Source organism: Protopterus annectens, chromosome 10.part0 (genome assembly GCF_019279795.1).
Source record: "Protopterus annectens isolate FY-2018-M chromosome 10.part0, PAN1.0, whole genome shotgun sequence".
Lineage (NCBI taxonomy): Eukaryota > Metazoa > Chordata > Ceratodontiformes > Protopteridae > Protopterus > Protopterus annectens.
The window spans coordinates 753,479,600-753,494,620 of NC_056744.1; the positions used below are offsets into that span (position 1 = coordinate 753,479,600).

Here is a 15,021-nt window from a genome sequence, read left to right on the forward strand (position 1 = left end):
ATGAATAAGGTACACAAGCAGAGAAAATGTCAAGCAATCCACTCTGCTCATTAGAAAGTTCTCCCACCGATTAATAATCTGCATTGTTCCAAACTATATTTAGAAGTGGTAATCCTTCACAAAAGGAGGAACACCCCTTCAGTAATTTCCTGATTATGTTTTTTCTGTCAACTAGGTCACAGATTCAATGTTTTGCCTTGATCTCATCAAATGCTGAAGCATGCTACAAGTCTACTCTGCCTTCTAAGTTTGAGTCTTTGTTGCTGCCTTGGCAAAACTGCAGAAGTCTGGAAGGCCAAGTATAACAAAGACTACTGGTAGTAGAACTTTTCACTTTGCCACACAAGTTACTGAAGAGGATCATGTAAAATCTAGCACAATGTTTTTTTAATGATGGCATCACATCATGCTGTCCTACAGTGTATATGTGTTCGGACACATAGAGATGTTTAGGAAGAAGAAACATTCCTGTGGCAGAACTGTTGACCAAAAACAATATATAAGTAGCATCCTTTCTCTCTTTCAAAATTGATACAATATTTGCCACCCAAATATATTAAGGTAGTGAACCCCAAGAACAGACCTCCTTCAACAGCATTATTAAGTATCTGTGTAATGTCAGTTTGAAGATCTTATATGTGTTAAAAATTGCAGGGCCTGCCTTTAATTAGTTGATTGTTAAAGCTCACCCAGGTAATTCCCTCATGCTATCCACTAATATCTTAGGACATGACACGGGTACTATAATCTTCATAATATTGGTATTGTGAACTACTTCCTCTGAAAATAGTTGCTTGTAATATCTTAAACACAACAAATTGATTTCCCAGGTAGGCTGCACAAGAAATGTGCATTAGTAATCAAATTTTAATGTAGACAATTTCATCTCTACTCTCAAGCAATACAATTGAAATATGTTGATAAATATTCCTTTAGATAAAGCCACCCTCAAATTTAACAAAACCTTTATCAGTAAACTCAGCAAACATGCTCCTATCAGAAGAAAAAAAGCTAAACATAATCTAGCAACACAGTTATCTAAAAAGAGTAAGCAACTAATCATACTTAGAGACAAGGCCTGGAAAGCATGGCATGCCAATGAATACCAGGAAAATCTTCTACACTGCAGGCAGATAAGAAATAAAACCAAACACAGTATAAGGCATGGCATAAAACTTCACTGCTTCAACTTACAGCAGGCACACCAAAATAATTCAAAATGATTCTGGTCATCAGTCCAATATCTACTAAATCCAGGCCAAAGTTAACAACCCACTCCCTCCCTAGAAGACAATTCATCATCAGTCACAAAAACATTAACAAATACTTCCCTCAGGCTGTAGCCTGGCTTATTAAAGACAACTATATGATTAAACTGACCCACCTCCTACCCAAAAACCGCATGGAAACCCACTTCTCACTCAAACCTGTCCCTAACTCTGCCATTAGAAAATATCTCCTAAAGCTAAAAACTACAAGCTCTGCTGCAGACAACCTTTCTCCTGAATTTCTAAAAATTGCAGCTGAAGCTCTATCATATCCAATATCTATACTAATAAACAGATCCATTTTCGAATGTCATGTCACAGCCATTTTGAAGAAGGCAGACATACATACATGGGTTTACCTGATAACACCGACACACAAAATCACGACAACATAATCACCGATGCCACAAAACCGAAAATTCAAAAACACGAAACTTCACATGCCCGACAAACCACAATCCCGACAATCAACAAACAAAACAAATCCCCTGTCCAAAAAGCACACACACACAACACAAGCACACCAAAAACCTTACAAACCTGCACTAAACCTTACATACACAACTATCTATGCACTAACCTTAACCCAAATGCTAACCCTAAGGTCTGCCACTATCGCACGTTCACCTAACTCGCGCCCTAACCCTAACTCATTTAAACCGCCCCTAACCCTACAGTCTGTCAGTATCGCACACTCACCTGACCCGTGCCCTAACCCTAACTCACTTAATCTGCCCCTAACCCTAACCCCACACTTACCTTAACATGTCGGTGTTCTCAGTGTCGGGATTTTCAACTGTCGATCTTCCGGTGTCGGTGTTCTCGTCGCTGGTGTTTTGCAGTTTCGGCATTATCAGGTAGACCCACATACATACATACTTCCTCTTCATAAAGGAGGACCCTCTGCTGACTACTCCAACTTCAGACCAATTGGTATTCTGTCACCATTACCTAAATTATTAGAAAAGTGATTCCATACCCAATTACTGCAATACCTAATTATAAACAATCTCCCCCCCCCCCACACAACATGGTTTTCATCCCAACAATAGCACTACTACTGCCGTACTTCACTTTGCTCTATACCATTAACATACCTCTCAACTGCCCAGATTTTCACAGAATGTCCAGATTTTTGCTTTATATTTCTGGTCTTTTTGTCAAAAAATTGTTGTTTTCTGTTAAATCATTGACAAATGTTTGAGGATTGAGTTCAGAAAATAATGACAGACATTTGAGTTTCATACTTCATACTCTTCAGACTATTCATGTTAAGGCAAAACCTGTTATTCTATCAACTTTTTTACATTTGTAAGAGCAATATTTAAAAAATGTCCATATTTTTGGGCTTTTATCCCCCCATTATTTATGGCTTTGTCCATATTTCTTGGTTTAAGAGGTTGAGACGTATGACCATTAATAAAAACAGAAATACAAGAAGCCTAGTATCTTCCTTATTCCTAGACCTGTTCAAAGTCTTCAACACTATTTCTCATCATAAGCTATTATTAAAACTCTTCTCCTCAGGTTTCTCCCCCTCCTTCTCCTGGTTTAACAGCTACCTAACAGATAAATTCCAAGCAGTCCAATGGCAGCAAGAATGCTCATCATTTTTAGCCATTACTGTAGGAGTGCCAAAAGGTTCCATACTTGGACCCCTCCTGTTTAACAAATTTATAAATGGTCTACACACTGCTTCCAAGCACTCCACTTCTGTACAACATGCAGATAACTACACACTGCTTCCAAGCACTCCACTCCTGTACAACATGCAGATGACTCCACACTTATTTACATAGCCTCTAACCTACAAAACTGCAAGAAATTTGTCAAGAATCCTTTACATCCATAGAATCTTGGCTAGTTAACTCACAACTTTTATTTAACCCTCTAAAAAATGAAACTACTACTTTTCATCCCTAAAATATTTTCCCAAAGTAAAAAGTCTTGTCAAAATCACTACATTAAATAACATCCTGATTGAACAGGTACCTAACACAAGACTCTTAGGAGTCACCACTGATGACAACTTGAAATTTGACCCGCACTTCCAAACTGTTATAAAAAACACACCAAATACTCTGCCTCTTACATAGAACAAAATCCGACTTAACAGTGAGAACTAAATAAATCCACAATAGAGAACCAGGAAAACTAAGATAGGCAACACAGTGTCAAACGCTGAAACTAGTTTAATGATAAATAAAATAAAGTAAAATACAGCAAAAAAGAAGTACTAAGCGCTTTCACCCATACATATTCTGGGCATCATCAGAGTACTAAATGATTCATTTACCAACGTCCATATTTATACAATTGTTAATTAATAAATTAGTAATTTGATGATATTGGTTACAGCACAACGCCTAACCAGCAACTTTTTAAAGTGAAGTTTCCATAAAATACAGACATAGGAACTTGCTAAAATATATCAGTATAAACTTATATAAATAAATATATATATATATATATAGTATAATACTAAAACACACTACATGTATATTACTATATTTTTAAATAAAATCCTAAGAAATATATAGTAAATAACTAAAAACATTGTATATTGAATATACACAGACTTATAGGTACATCCTATATAAATTTTTTTGTTAGAAATTACATGAAGATACTATAGCATAAAAACTTGTGCATAAAAGCTTGTGTTATGCTAAATAAACAGATTAATTATTTTCTAGTCCAAATACATAACAAAAATCAACTGTTAGTTGTTAATAGTTACTAAAAAATTTCTGAATTTTTAATTATATAAAATGGTACAGTAGATGTTCAAGGTCCTAAAAACTAAATACTTGTATATGGTTAATAACCATTTAACTTAAATTGTTGTAGCCAAGATCAAATAAAGTATGACTTGTATTTTAATATACTAGCTATAGATATGTGTTCATTGATACCTGGTGTGATGCTGGCATTTAATCTCAGATGCCATAGGCATTCTTTTGCCTCCAGTAAAGTCTTGTCATCACCTCCTTTGTTAGTATTAAGTGTAACTGTATCTATCACGAAAAATAAAAATCTCTTAAAGTTATGACATTATTGACTATGTGTGTATAGGGAACTCGTAGTTTTTTCCTTTTTTATATCTCTAATATGTTCAACTATACGTTCCCTCAACTTTCTAATAGTTTTTCCTACATAGTGTGCTGAACAAGATGAACAAGTAGCCAAATACACAACCATATTAGTGTTACATTTGCAGTATCCAGGACATCTGATTGTTTTCCCATAGTTATGTGTAGCAACATAAGGTCCATCATTAATGTATTTACAAGTCCTACATGTGCCACATTTGCTCATCCTTGACATTTTATACACATCCTTATTAGTACTTGTCTCAAAAAGCTCTTTCAGGTTCTTACCTCTGCTATAAGTAACCTTAGGGTAACTACCTATGATGTCTGTTAATTCAGCCTTGTTCATAAAAACACTGGTCCAGGTCTCTCGCAAAATGTTGACTATATTAAATGATGTTTCATTGTAAGGTAATATAAAGGTGTCCTTTCTAGTCTTATTATTACTTCTAACTGTAACATCGTCAAATCCAAATTTAATTATAGGTTTGTATAGATGGTTTCTCTTAGTATAAATCTCATTTCTAACGTTACTTAGAAGTTCGTGGGGATATCCCCTGTCTGAAAACATATTAGAAAGTTTCTCAATCTCCAAGTGAAATAATATAACAGTGAGAACTTCAGAAACCATAGCTAAAGTTTATCACCAACCTACCCTACTGTATGCCTCCCCACTCTTTACTAACCTACAAACTTCCTCACAAATAAAGCTGAAACTGTCACAATAAAATAGATTACTTTACTGCAAATCGTCCCTTTAGAACTCACCACTGTTCTGCCCTTAAACAACTAAAATGGACTGAACTCACACATCACCTCCACTATAGTCAGCTACTACTGGCTCATACACTAATATACTACCCTGATAATTATCAAGCACTACAAGGCATGACTCCACATTTCCACCCTACCAAAGCTGTTTTTTGATTTAAAACTTTTATTTCAAATTAAGACAAGCTAATCCTCTCCGTCACTAAAGCTCAAAATGCATCAGGAGTCTCGTTATACTCAAACTCTGTAACTACCTTCTGGAATGCCCTCCCACACGCACTCAGACTTCTTGAAAACCAACAAGCATTCAAAACACATCTAAGAGAACTCCTATCAGCATCCTGGCGCTGTAGCTCTACATCTCCAGGATGTGTATAACATCTCCGTTTTCTTTCTCCTCTTCTGCTGTACCTCTGCTGCCCTGTACTCTCTTAACAACTATCATTCTATCTTCACCCACCCACTGTCTGCCTATACCTCTCCTGACTCTTTTACCACTCATTTCTTTTATATCTCATAATTAAATTTACCTTTAGCTATCCACTCTTTGTAAATATCTCAGTACTCTGTATTGTGACATCCATCCTACTGCATAGTTATTTATTTAACTATATCTGTACGGAGTATAATTAGTGTAAGGAGCCTTACTACTATATGTATAGTTACTATCTTATCTATTTCGACATTGTAAAATATATTTTAATTGTTCTGCCCGACATTGTTGATATTATATAACTTTAAAGATTTTGATTGTACTGCACGTACTGGAGCTTTACTCCCTGGGCCTTTCCTGCCTGCCAGACTTCCCTGGTCAACAAATATAAAATAAATGATGAATAAAGAAAGTTGCATTTTAATTTCCTTTTAAATATATTCACAGTGCTTTCTTATCTTACTTTTGCAGGAATTGGATTCCAAATGTCAAGTGCAAGCTTTGAAATGGCTGTTTCCCTTATCATTGGTTTGAATTGGTGGTTTAATAACAGTTACTGTTTCTTCTTGATTATTCTTTAGAGAATATCTTTGCTATTTTTTATGGAAGACAATATCCCATCTTGACAATTTTATTTTATACATTTGTGAGATGAATAGCAGGTGAATAGCAGTATTCCCTTTTTACTCACTGGTATCCAGTTAAAACATTTTAAGAGTTGGCAATGGTCGGTTTGTTGCTCTGCAAGTAGAACAAATATGCATGTAACCTGTTGCCTGTATTTTTATATTTGTACAGAGTAAAAAGTTATTAGATGGAGGACATTTCCAGTTTTGGGGGTGAATACATTCCTTGCTAAAGCACAATAAGCATAAAGAAAAATAGGTGCTATTTGATAGCACAGCTTTAAGTGGTGCAGTGCTTTGTTAATACTGTCCATATGCAGTGCTTTGTTAATACTGTCCGTATGATTAGCCAAAGACAAGTGAGGGAACTGTTGCAGGTTTTCAAAGAATTGCCTTTTGTGTCTGTTATGGATGTAGCTGGGAAGTTATGAGAACTTTTTCATGGTTCCAAAGTCCATGACATTGGACTTAAGTGGCTTGAACAGTCTGTTGTTCTGGGTCCAGTTGTTCAAGGTTTTCTCCCTCTTGGATACAAATTTAACAAGGGGAAGGTAATGTCATCAATACAGCTATTTGTATTTTGTGAAGACCTCCATGGATACATTCTAAAATGGCATAATTCATTAATTTATTCTAACTGCTAAGCATACCTCTCAACTGTCCAGATTTTTGCAGAATGTTCAGATTTTTGTTTCATATATATTTTTTTCGATTTCTCATAAAATGTGTGCTTTTCTAGCTAATCACTGGGTTGATCTGAGGATTGAAGTCAATAAATAATGATATACATCTGAGTTTCAGACTCCTCCGCACAATACATGTTAACACAAAACTTGTTATTATAGCAATGTTCTAAGTTTATAAGAACAATATTTAAAATCTGTCTCTATTTTGGGCCTTTTCCCCCATTATATTAGGCTTTTTCCAGATTTCTTGCACTAACAGGTTGAGATGTATGCTGGTAACACATTGCACTCCTTCATTAATATTGTTTTGCATTGTAGAATTTTATATTTAGGTACTTTAATTGCAGGAATTTCCAAAAAAGTTGTTTTCTTTTTTTCATTTTATTCATACATTTTTGAAAGTATATGAAGGAACCAGTCTTACTCAAGATCAAATTATGCCAATATAGAATTCTGCCTCCAACACATTTTTTTTTCAGAAGAAGGAAGTAGCCACTGTTTTATAATTGTCAGACATCCAGATTCTATCTCATAAGGAGGAATTATTATCAGCAGTGAGGATGTTCCATAGCCAATGCTCAGGTACCAAGGATCCATGCCCACTCTCTCCTACATTAAGTAGAATTTGTCTTTTGAAAGATTATGGAATGTTGATTTGTTTAAGCTAGATAAGCTGGGATGTTACCCTTGCTTTCAGACAATGAATTCTTGTTATGTAGGCATATTAATGAAAGTACGTTGATGAAATACTGCCTTTCTTCCTTTATGGAGACTCATGTCATGCCCATTCCATGGGACTTTGCTAATGTCATGCCTATCCCATGGGACTTTGAAACCAACCTATATATTTTGTTGGGGAAGGATGAGAGCAATTTGTGAGAGATGCATTATAAGAAAGAAGAATTTGGGAGGACACATCATGTGGACTGCATGATCCTGACCAGGAATGGTAGTTAAGCACTTGTAGTTACTAAGCATCTGTATAAGCTCATTGGTTATGCATTTCATGTTGATGGGGACAATATGATCAGCCTGCCTTGCAATGATTATACTCATGTAGGTGTTTCAGTAGACTATGAGGATGTAAACTTTCTGAAGCCTGTCTACAACTGTGTTACACTTTTCATAAAACGGGAATATAATGGACTTGCTTTAATTAAAATGCAACCATGATGGCTATTGAACATCCTTAGTATACTTATAATACCTTAGCCCTGTGTTATTGAGGGTGACACTTCTAAGTGACTCCATCATCAACAAACCATTTAAAGCTAAGACCATATTCTAAGGGTATATGCTTCCCTATTTCCAGAACTTTCTGCAGATGATAACAGGCTAATGTCTCAATAGGAAGCATAAATACCAGTCTTAAGAAGGTGCACTCCTGATGTGTTCCTCTTTCTAAATGAAAGTTGTGAGCAAACCCCATTAGAGACTACAGAAGCTCTCAGCTAGATGTACATCAGCTGGTATAGTTTTATACATTTTTCCAGGATACTGCATAGTTGAAGTGCCACCCACAGGAAGCTCCATGCTAGGGGGTTAACAAACTTATTTAAATCCAGCACAGGCCTCAACCTGTACTGTATCTACTATTATACGTAGTAGTGGATTCTTTAATGGCTGTACCAGCTCAGTTTCTTCCTGTCTGTACTTAACAAATCCCTCCTGAAAGAGCTAGGCATGTTTTGGTAAAACTGCTCCAGTCTCAGAGCTAACACCTTGGCAAATAATTTGGTTTCAGCATCCAGGAGTGATAGGAGCCTGTAATTCTCTGGGTCTGGCTCGTCTTTATTGAATTTAGAGGAAAAGAGAATTGCTTCAAGTCCACTGGTGGGTGGAAATGTTGCAGCACTCAAAGCTGTGTAAATAGTTATGGAAAAAGCATTGACAATTCTTTCCAAAATGTCTTGTAAAAGTGAATTGGTATACCATTTGGCAACCATGCATTGCCTGTGGGAAATCCACAGATTGCCTCCAGCGCTTCTTGCAACCTGATAGGCTCCTTCATTTTCCTTGCTTCGTGTAGACTAATTTGAGGCAATTGAATCATTTTAGAGACCCTTAAAATGTGGATTTTATAATCCCTTGCTTTTTGTACACTGCATTATGAAATTATTATTATGTATTATTCTCAAATAAGTCTATATATATTGTAGTATTTGCATTTATTCCATACAGTTATTTCCTTTACAAATTCACATAATCTGTAAGTCATTTTCATAGTGTATGTTTCAGAATGAATTTAAATTTGATTAAATCTTATAGACAAAAGTTATTGAAACTGTTATGAGACCCTGTCATTGTGATGCCTTTTATACTCTTAAAGCACATGGTGTGAACACTTTCTTCCCTGACTTTAAGATAAGCCTCTTCTTTACTCTTGGTGGTTTTGCCAAATGGTTTTCTGTTGTATTACACTTTTATGAATGTATATCCGTCTTCCTACAAGATTTTAGATATAAGAGGTAGGCAAAAATATAATTCTAATTTTCTTGACAGAAATAAACAATGATTTAATGTTTTGTACACACTTACACTATCTTTTTTGTAGCACATGGCTTTCTGTCATAAACTTATAAGGTCTGTCTGAACATTTAAGGTCATTTTACTGACTACCCATCTGAGCAAGAAATGCCATGGAGAAAGCTTATTTTACAATTTGTGGTTCATTTGCAATTGTAGACCTGAGTCATATTATGGTGGGGCAAAGGTGGAAGATGCCCTGGGTGCAAGCTTGTGTTGTGTGGGACATGATTACTACTGTGGGCAAGTGTGGTGTTTGGTCCCTTCAATTCAGTTGTGTGATGCCTTTTGCTGGTTAGTAGGACTGTTGGGGATTGAGTTTGTATCTGTCTTTCATTCAGAATCTGTTATGTAGAGAAAGAATATACTATCGCTTTGTATGGAGTTTTTTTTTTTTTTTGCATTTTTTGGTCTGCAACTCTTACTGAGGTGGTGCCATCTGGGGGCTGCCCAGGATGGCAAAGCATGTTTAACACAACAGCTGAACAATATCAAATGCTGTATTGCTTTGACAGTGCAAATACATATTGCGCTCTCATGAAATGCATATGTATTTATTAAAGAAACAGACCTTCCATGTTACCCCTTTAAACAGTAAAATGCTCTCCTTACACAGAAATGAAACCTGCTTAACTACCTTATTACATTTAGCAGCTGTTCAGGCATCACTGCCTTCGCTTGCTTACATGCGTGAACATGCACAGACATGCAAACACATTTAGACGTGTCTTTTAAACACGCTGCTTTGATGCTGTTTCTGAGCTGTTAGTGCCACTCATGCCTACAGTCACCTAGTACTGCATAGCCACCTGTCAACAAGTTAGATTAAAATATTCTCCTGTCAAGATGGCACAAGAGGTGAATAGCTCTAGTGTAGGAAGGTATCCTTCTTTTCAGGAAATAAGGGCAAGAAAAAACATCAGGAAAGCAAATAAAATAAAAGAAAGGAAGAGACATGCTAGCCAAATGAGTAGTCATTTGCAAATCCTGCAGGCACTTAATGCTTCATAGCCTCAAACCCTTGGGTGATTACAGAGAAGTATCTTTATTTGTCAGAAACACCATCAACTCACTTGAAATTAGCACTGCTGTAATATGCAGCTCCTGGAAATGCAAATCACCATTAAAAATTCTAACTGTTAACTTCATTGCTAGCTAAAAATCCCTATAAATGTCCCCCAAAGATCATGAAAATTACCTTAACACCAACAGAGGTGTAAAACCTCAAACCAAATACCATTTTGCTAGCAGACTTCAATTACACAAAGATTGGCTTACAATTGTACACTTCTTAAAATGGATATGCTCAGTATGTCCTAAACTTTGTTAATACTGATGCGCTGGGTCAAACTGTAATACTACTCACTAGAGACTTTAATATCCTTGATGTGGCTTTTACCTTCATAGCCCCTGCCTGCACTCCCCCATGCTTAGTGTGTCTAGAAATAGTATCCACACCACCAAATGAAACTGTTAAGGGGCTTTACGAAGGCAAACCTACTTCAGTTTGTAGAAGACCTATGCAAAAATCCCAGTAATCCCCTTTCAAATGGACACAAGAGAAAGCTGCAGTTGGAGCCCTACTCTTTGTTTTTGAATAGTCAGTCAGTATTCAGAATGTTGTAACCAAAATATTTCAGGCATCCTGTCAAAGTAGCTAGACTTGGTAAACAGCAAAAAGGCGAATGTTGTGTTTTTTTCACTTTCTCCCTCTTCTCTGATTTTGTGTGATCTTGGGGTATGCTTATGTATAATTTGGGGTGTGGATACTTCTCCCACATCGAGGAGTGCAAGATGGCTTGCTGCCTTACTAAGAAAAATGTTTTTGATTTTGTGACCTTGGGACTGTTGCTGACTAGCAACCTCCCAAGGTTTTACCTGTTTTAGGTTTGAATAATCACTTGTTGATTGAGACATGGCTTTTCATACTGGAACCAGCTGCCTCATTCACCTCTGTCCTTCACCAGTACCTAAACATCTGCATAGAAAAGTCAGAACCAGTTAACCCTAAATATAATGGGAATTTCAGGAATAAACCTTTCTATTGGAACTGCTGTATTAAACTGCATAATAAATGGAGGGAAATTATTAAAAGTTGCAAGAAATCCCACTTCCCCTGCATAAGGATCACACTGAAACAAGCCAGTAAGTAAATTAGGAGCACTACTAGAAACATATGAAACTGAGTACAAGCTTAAGGTAACAATAAACACCAAAGGAAACTATAAATCTTTCTTCATTTATTTTGTGAAATTAAGAGATAATTCCCAAAAATACAATGAGCTCATCCATATTAATATCACACAGTCTGATCCAATGATAATGGCAGTATATTAGCAGATACTTTTAGAGCTAAGTTTACCCTACTTATTCACATTGTTGCTTCCACTCTTCCTGAATTTATAGATTCTCCCTGAAATAAACTTGAAGCAAATTTTAGAGTCACCATCAAAGGCTAAACATAATACTTCAGTTGGACTAGGCAACATAACAGGCTGAATTCTCTTTATTGTAAAGTATGTACTATCTGTGCATCTACTTAAACTCTTCATCCTCAGCCTGCCCATAGGCATTGTACCTTATGCCTGGAAAACAGCCACTGTGACTACAATACATAAATGTCTGCTCCAGTACAGAGTCAGATGATTACAGACCCATGAACCTCTCCAGCCCCAAATGCAAAAACATGGAAAGTATCATAGCAGATCTTACTTATGCAGAAATTGGGCAACTTAACTGTTTTAAACGTCCCAGTCATTTTCATTTTGTGAAAGGCAGGCCATGTCTCCTGTGCCTAGTAAGCATATTTGAAAAGATGACTGAAGCCCTGGACTCTGTTCACTCCATGAACAGTGTTTATCTCGATCTGACCAAGGTATTTAATACTATTCCCATGCTGATGTTATTGAAAAATTAGATAAACTTAATGTAAAAGCTTCTGTTGTCTTCTGGATTGCAAAATGTTTATGTAAGAGATTCCAAATTGTGACTGTTGCTGATATTCATTCTGAATGCAAAATTGTAACTCAAGGATAATAAATGGGTCACTGCTGGACCTTCTCCTCTTTGGCATTTTTCTTTTTTTTTTTTTGCAAACATACAGGCCAATATCCCAGAAGTGTGGTTGACAAAGACTGCTGATAACTATGAGCTGGGTAGTGTTATTTATACATCCACTGATTCTAAACAGCTCCTGTATTGAAAATGATCTCAAGCTAAAGCAGAAAAAGTGAAGAATAATAGTATTTTGGCAAAAAAGCTGCTTCTACCTAATATGTTATAAATAGTACTCCTCTTTACACAGATACACCCATAATAGTTCAGGGTATTTATGTGGACAACTCGATCTCATTTGATCATCATGTTTACATTATAGTAACAAAATCATTCGATCTGGTCCCCTGCAGCCCCCCATGTGGCAAGCCCCCACCCCCCCAACTTAAATATACCAACTCCAAGATCGCGCTATAGCAGGGAATAGGAAAGTCTCCCATTCTGCACTGTACTGACAGTGTAACTTGATCTTGGAGTTGATATATTTAAGTAGGGGGTCATTACCATCTTCTTTAACTGTTTTTTTTTTTTTTTTATTTTTGTTACAATTTCAGAAGCTCGATCTTATGAAATATCGATCATATGGTCTTGACCATATGGTCTTCGATATTTCAGCCATTCGATCTTCTGTAGTGTAACTTATCATCATTGGTAGCTCTGACTGAAAAAAAAAAAACAGTAGGTTAAAAAGACTGAATGTGCTTTTAACTCTATGTACTTTTAACTGAAACGTCATTTCATCAAACATTATAGAAGTCTATATATAGCATTTTTGGTGTCAGTTTTGATCATGGGAATGTTAGGGACTTAATTTAGAAGGTTTTGTGTGAATTGATATTACCTGCTGTCATGTTGTTTCAGAATCATGGCTGACTCAACCAGTGCCCTACCCCCTCGGCACTTCAAGTGAAGATCAGAAAAAAAGTGAGCAATTTACTATATTAAGTTGATAGCTATTACAGATACATGCCTCCCTAGCTCTTCCACTGAAGAGACAAAAAAATGAAGTTCCTTCTACTGGAACACCAACCAGGTGGCCAGATGCACAACATGCCCCCCTCCTGCCCAGCCAATCAGGTTCCATTTCTGTGCCCTGCTCTGACCCTCTTCCATTGCATTTGCAATCAAACCTGAGTGCTGAAGCTCTCTCTATGTGTTCTAAACTGTAACTGTACATTGAAACAAGCAGTTTGCTACAGTTTAAAAGTAAAAAAAAAATGTCTCTTTTTTTAAGTAAAACCTGAGCAGAGTTAATATAGTTTATACCCTCCTGCCACGGAGCACTAAGGTGCTCATGTTTTAATTTTAAAAATCTTCTTGTAAACTGCAGCAAACTGCTTGTTACAAATGTAGCAAACAATTGCTGTAGTTTATACCCTACTTGCACGGAATACTACTGCCCTCATATTCTAGGTAAAAAAATCCTTATTTTAAACTGTAGCAAACAGTCACTACAGTATATAACCTGCCTGCACGGAGTGTTACAATTTTCATCTTTTAGGAGTTCACAATGTTGCTTTTTTATCTGGTGTAACCCTTTTGCTGATCATGTGCTCCATAATAAACTGTTTTAGTATCCTAAAGACATGTTATGCATGGAACTTTACACATCATCTCATATGTTTCCGTAATGTGATATCATATAATATAATATAAAATAATATAATACAGTATAGTATAGTATAATATAATATTATCTTGCACTGCTGACATTAAACATTTTAGCTGGTAGTTAACAACAGTTTTAATTATAATAGAATGGAAAATAAAAACAAAAGTTGAACAAAACAAAGTACTATGCAAGTAAGTGATATATGCTAGTGGTAGAATGTAAATAAAGCAATAACTGCAGTACAAAGGCTAGGAAACCAACAATTTTGTTATCAAGCTTTCTTGGAACATAATGCATTTACTGATATTGTTGTATCTTTCGGCTTTTCCCGGTTAGGGGTCGCCACAGCGGAGCTCCGGTCCACTAATGATTGGTAGTTAATTTTTACGTGCCCAGTTACCAGCCCTGATGCACCCATTCATGCATGTCTAAACGCAGAAGACGCTCTAGCTGAGAATCGAACCGGACATCATCTTACTGTGAGGCGACAATAAAAAAACTTAAACTAATGAAAAACACCTAAAGTTGTAGATATGGGTGTTGCAGGAACAAAATGCAAAGCAGATTACTGAGGCATACTGATGTTTTTTCATAGCATCAAAATTATACTGGTTTTAGTATAAGTAGGCTGAACAATATGACAGTGTCCCCTGCTATTACACTAAGTGTTCAGTCTAGTGAACACCATCTACTTGAGTTAATCAAAGTTGCATTAGCTGTTAATGCATTCTGTGAATATATTTGTGTTTACATTGCAATTGGCAATACTGCCATATGAAAAATTTGAACAATATATTTTCCAAACATAAGTTGCCTCCTCATTCAACCAATGTGAGTGTAGACAGGGAATGCCTCCTCCTATAGTTCAATTCATGACTACTAAATTCACTCTGTTTCAACCTAGAAGGTATATTTAACATTGAGGGTGACTATTTAAAATTGTAAGTCTCAAA

At 36.2% G+C, this 15,021-nt stretch overlaps 1 protein-coding gene across 1 annotated transcript in view; it reads left to right on the forward strand.

Annotated features, from left to right (window-relative positions):
• DNAJC6 (DnaJ heat shock protein family (Hsp40) member C6) overlaps nt 1-15,021 on the forward strand; it is a 953,450-nt gene that overhangs the window by 187,734 nt on the left and 750,695 nt on the right. The gene's annotated exons all lie outside the window — the stretch shown is intronic.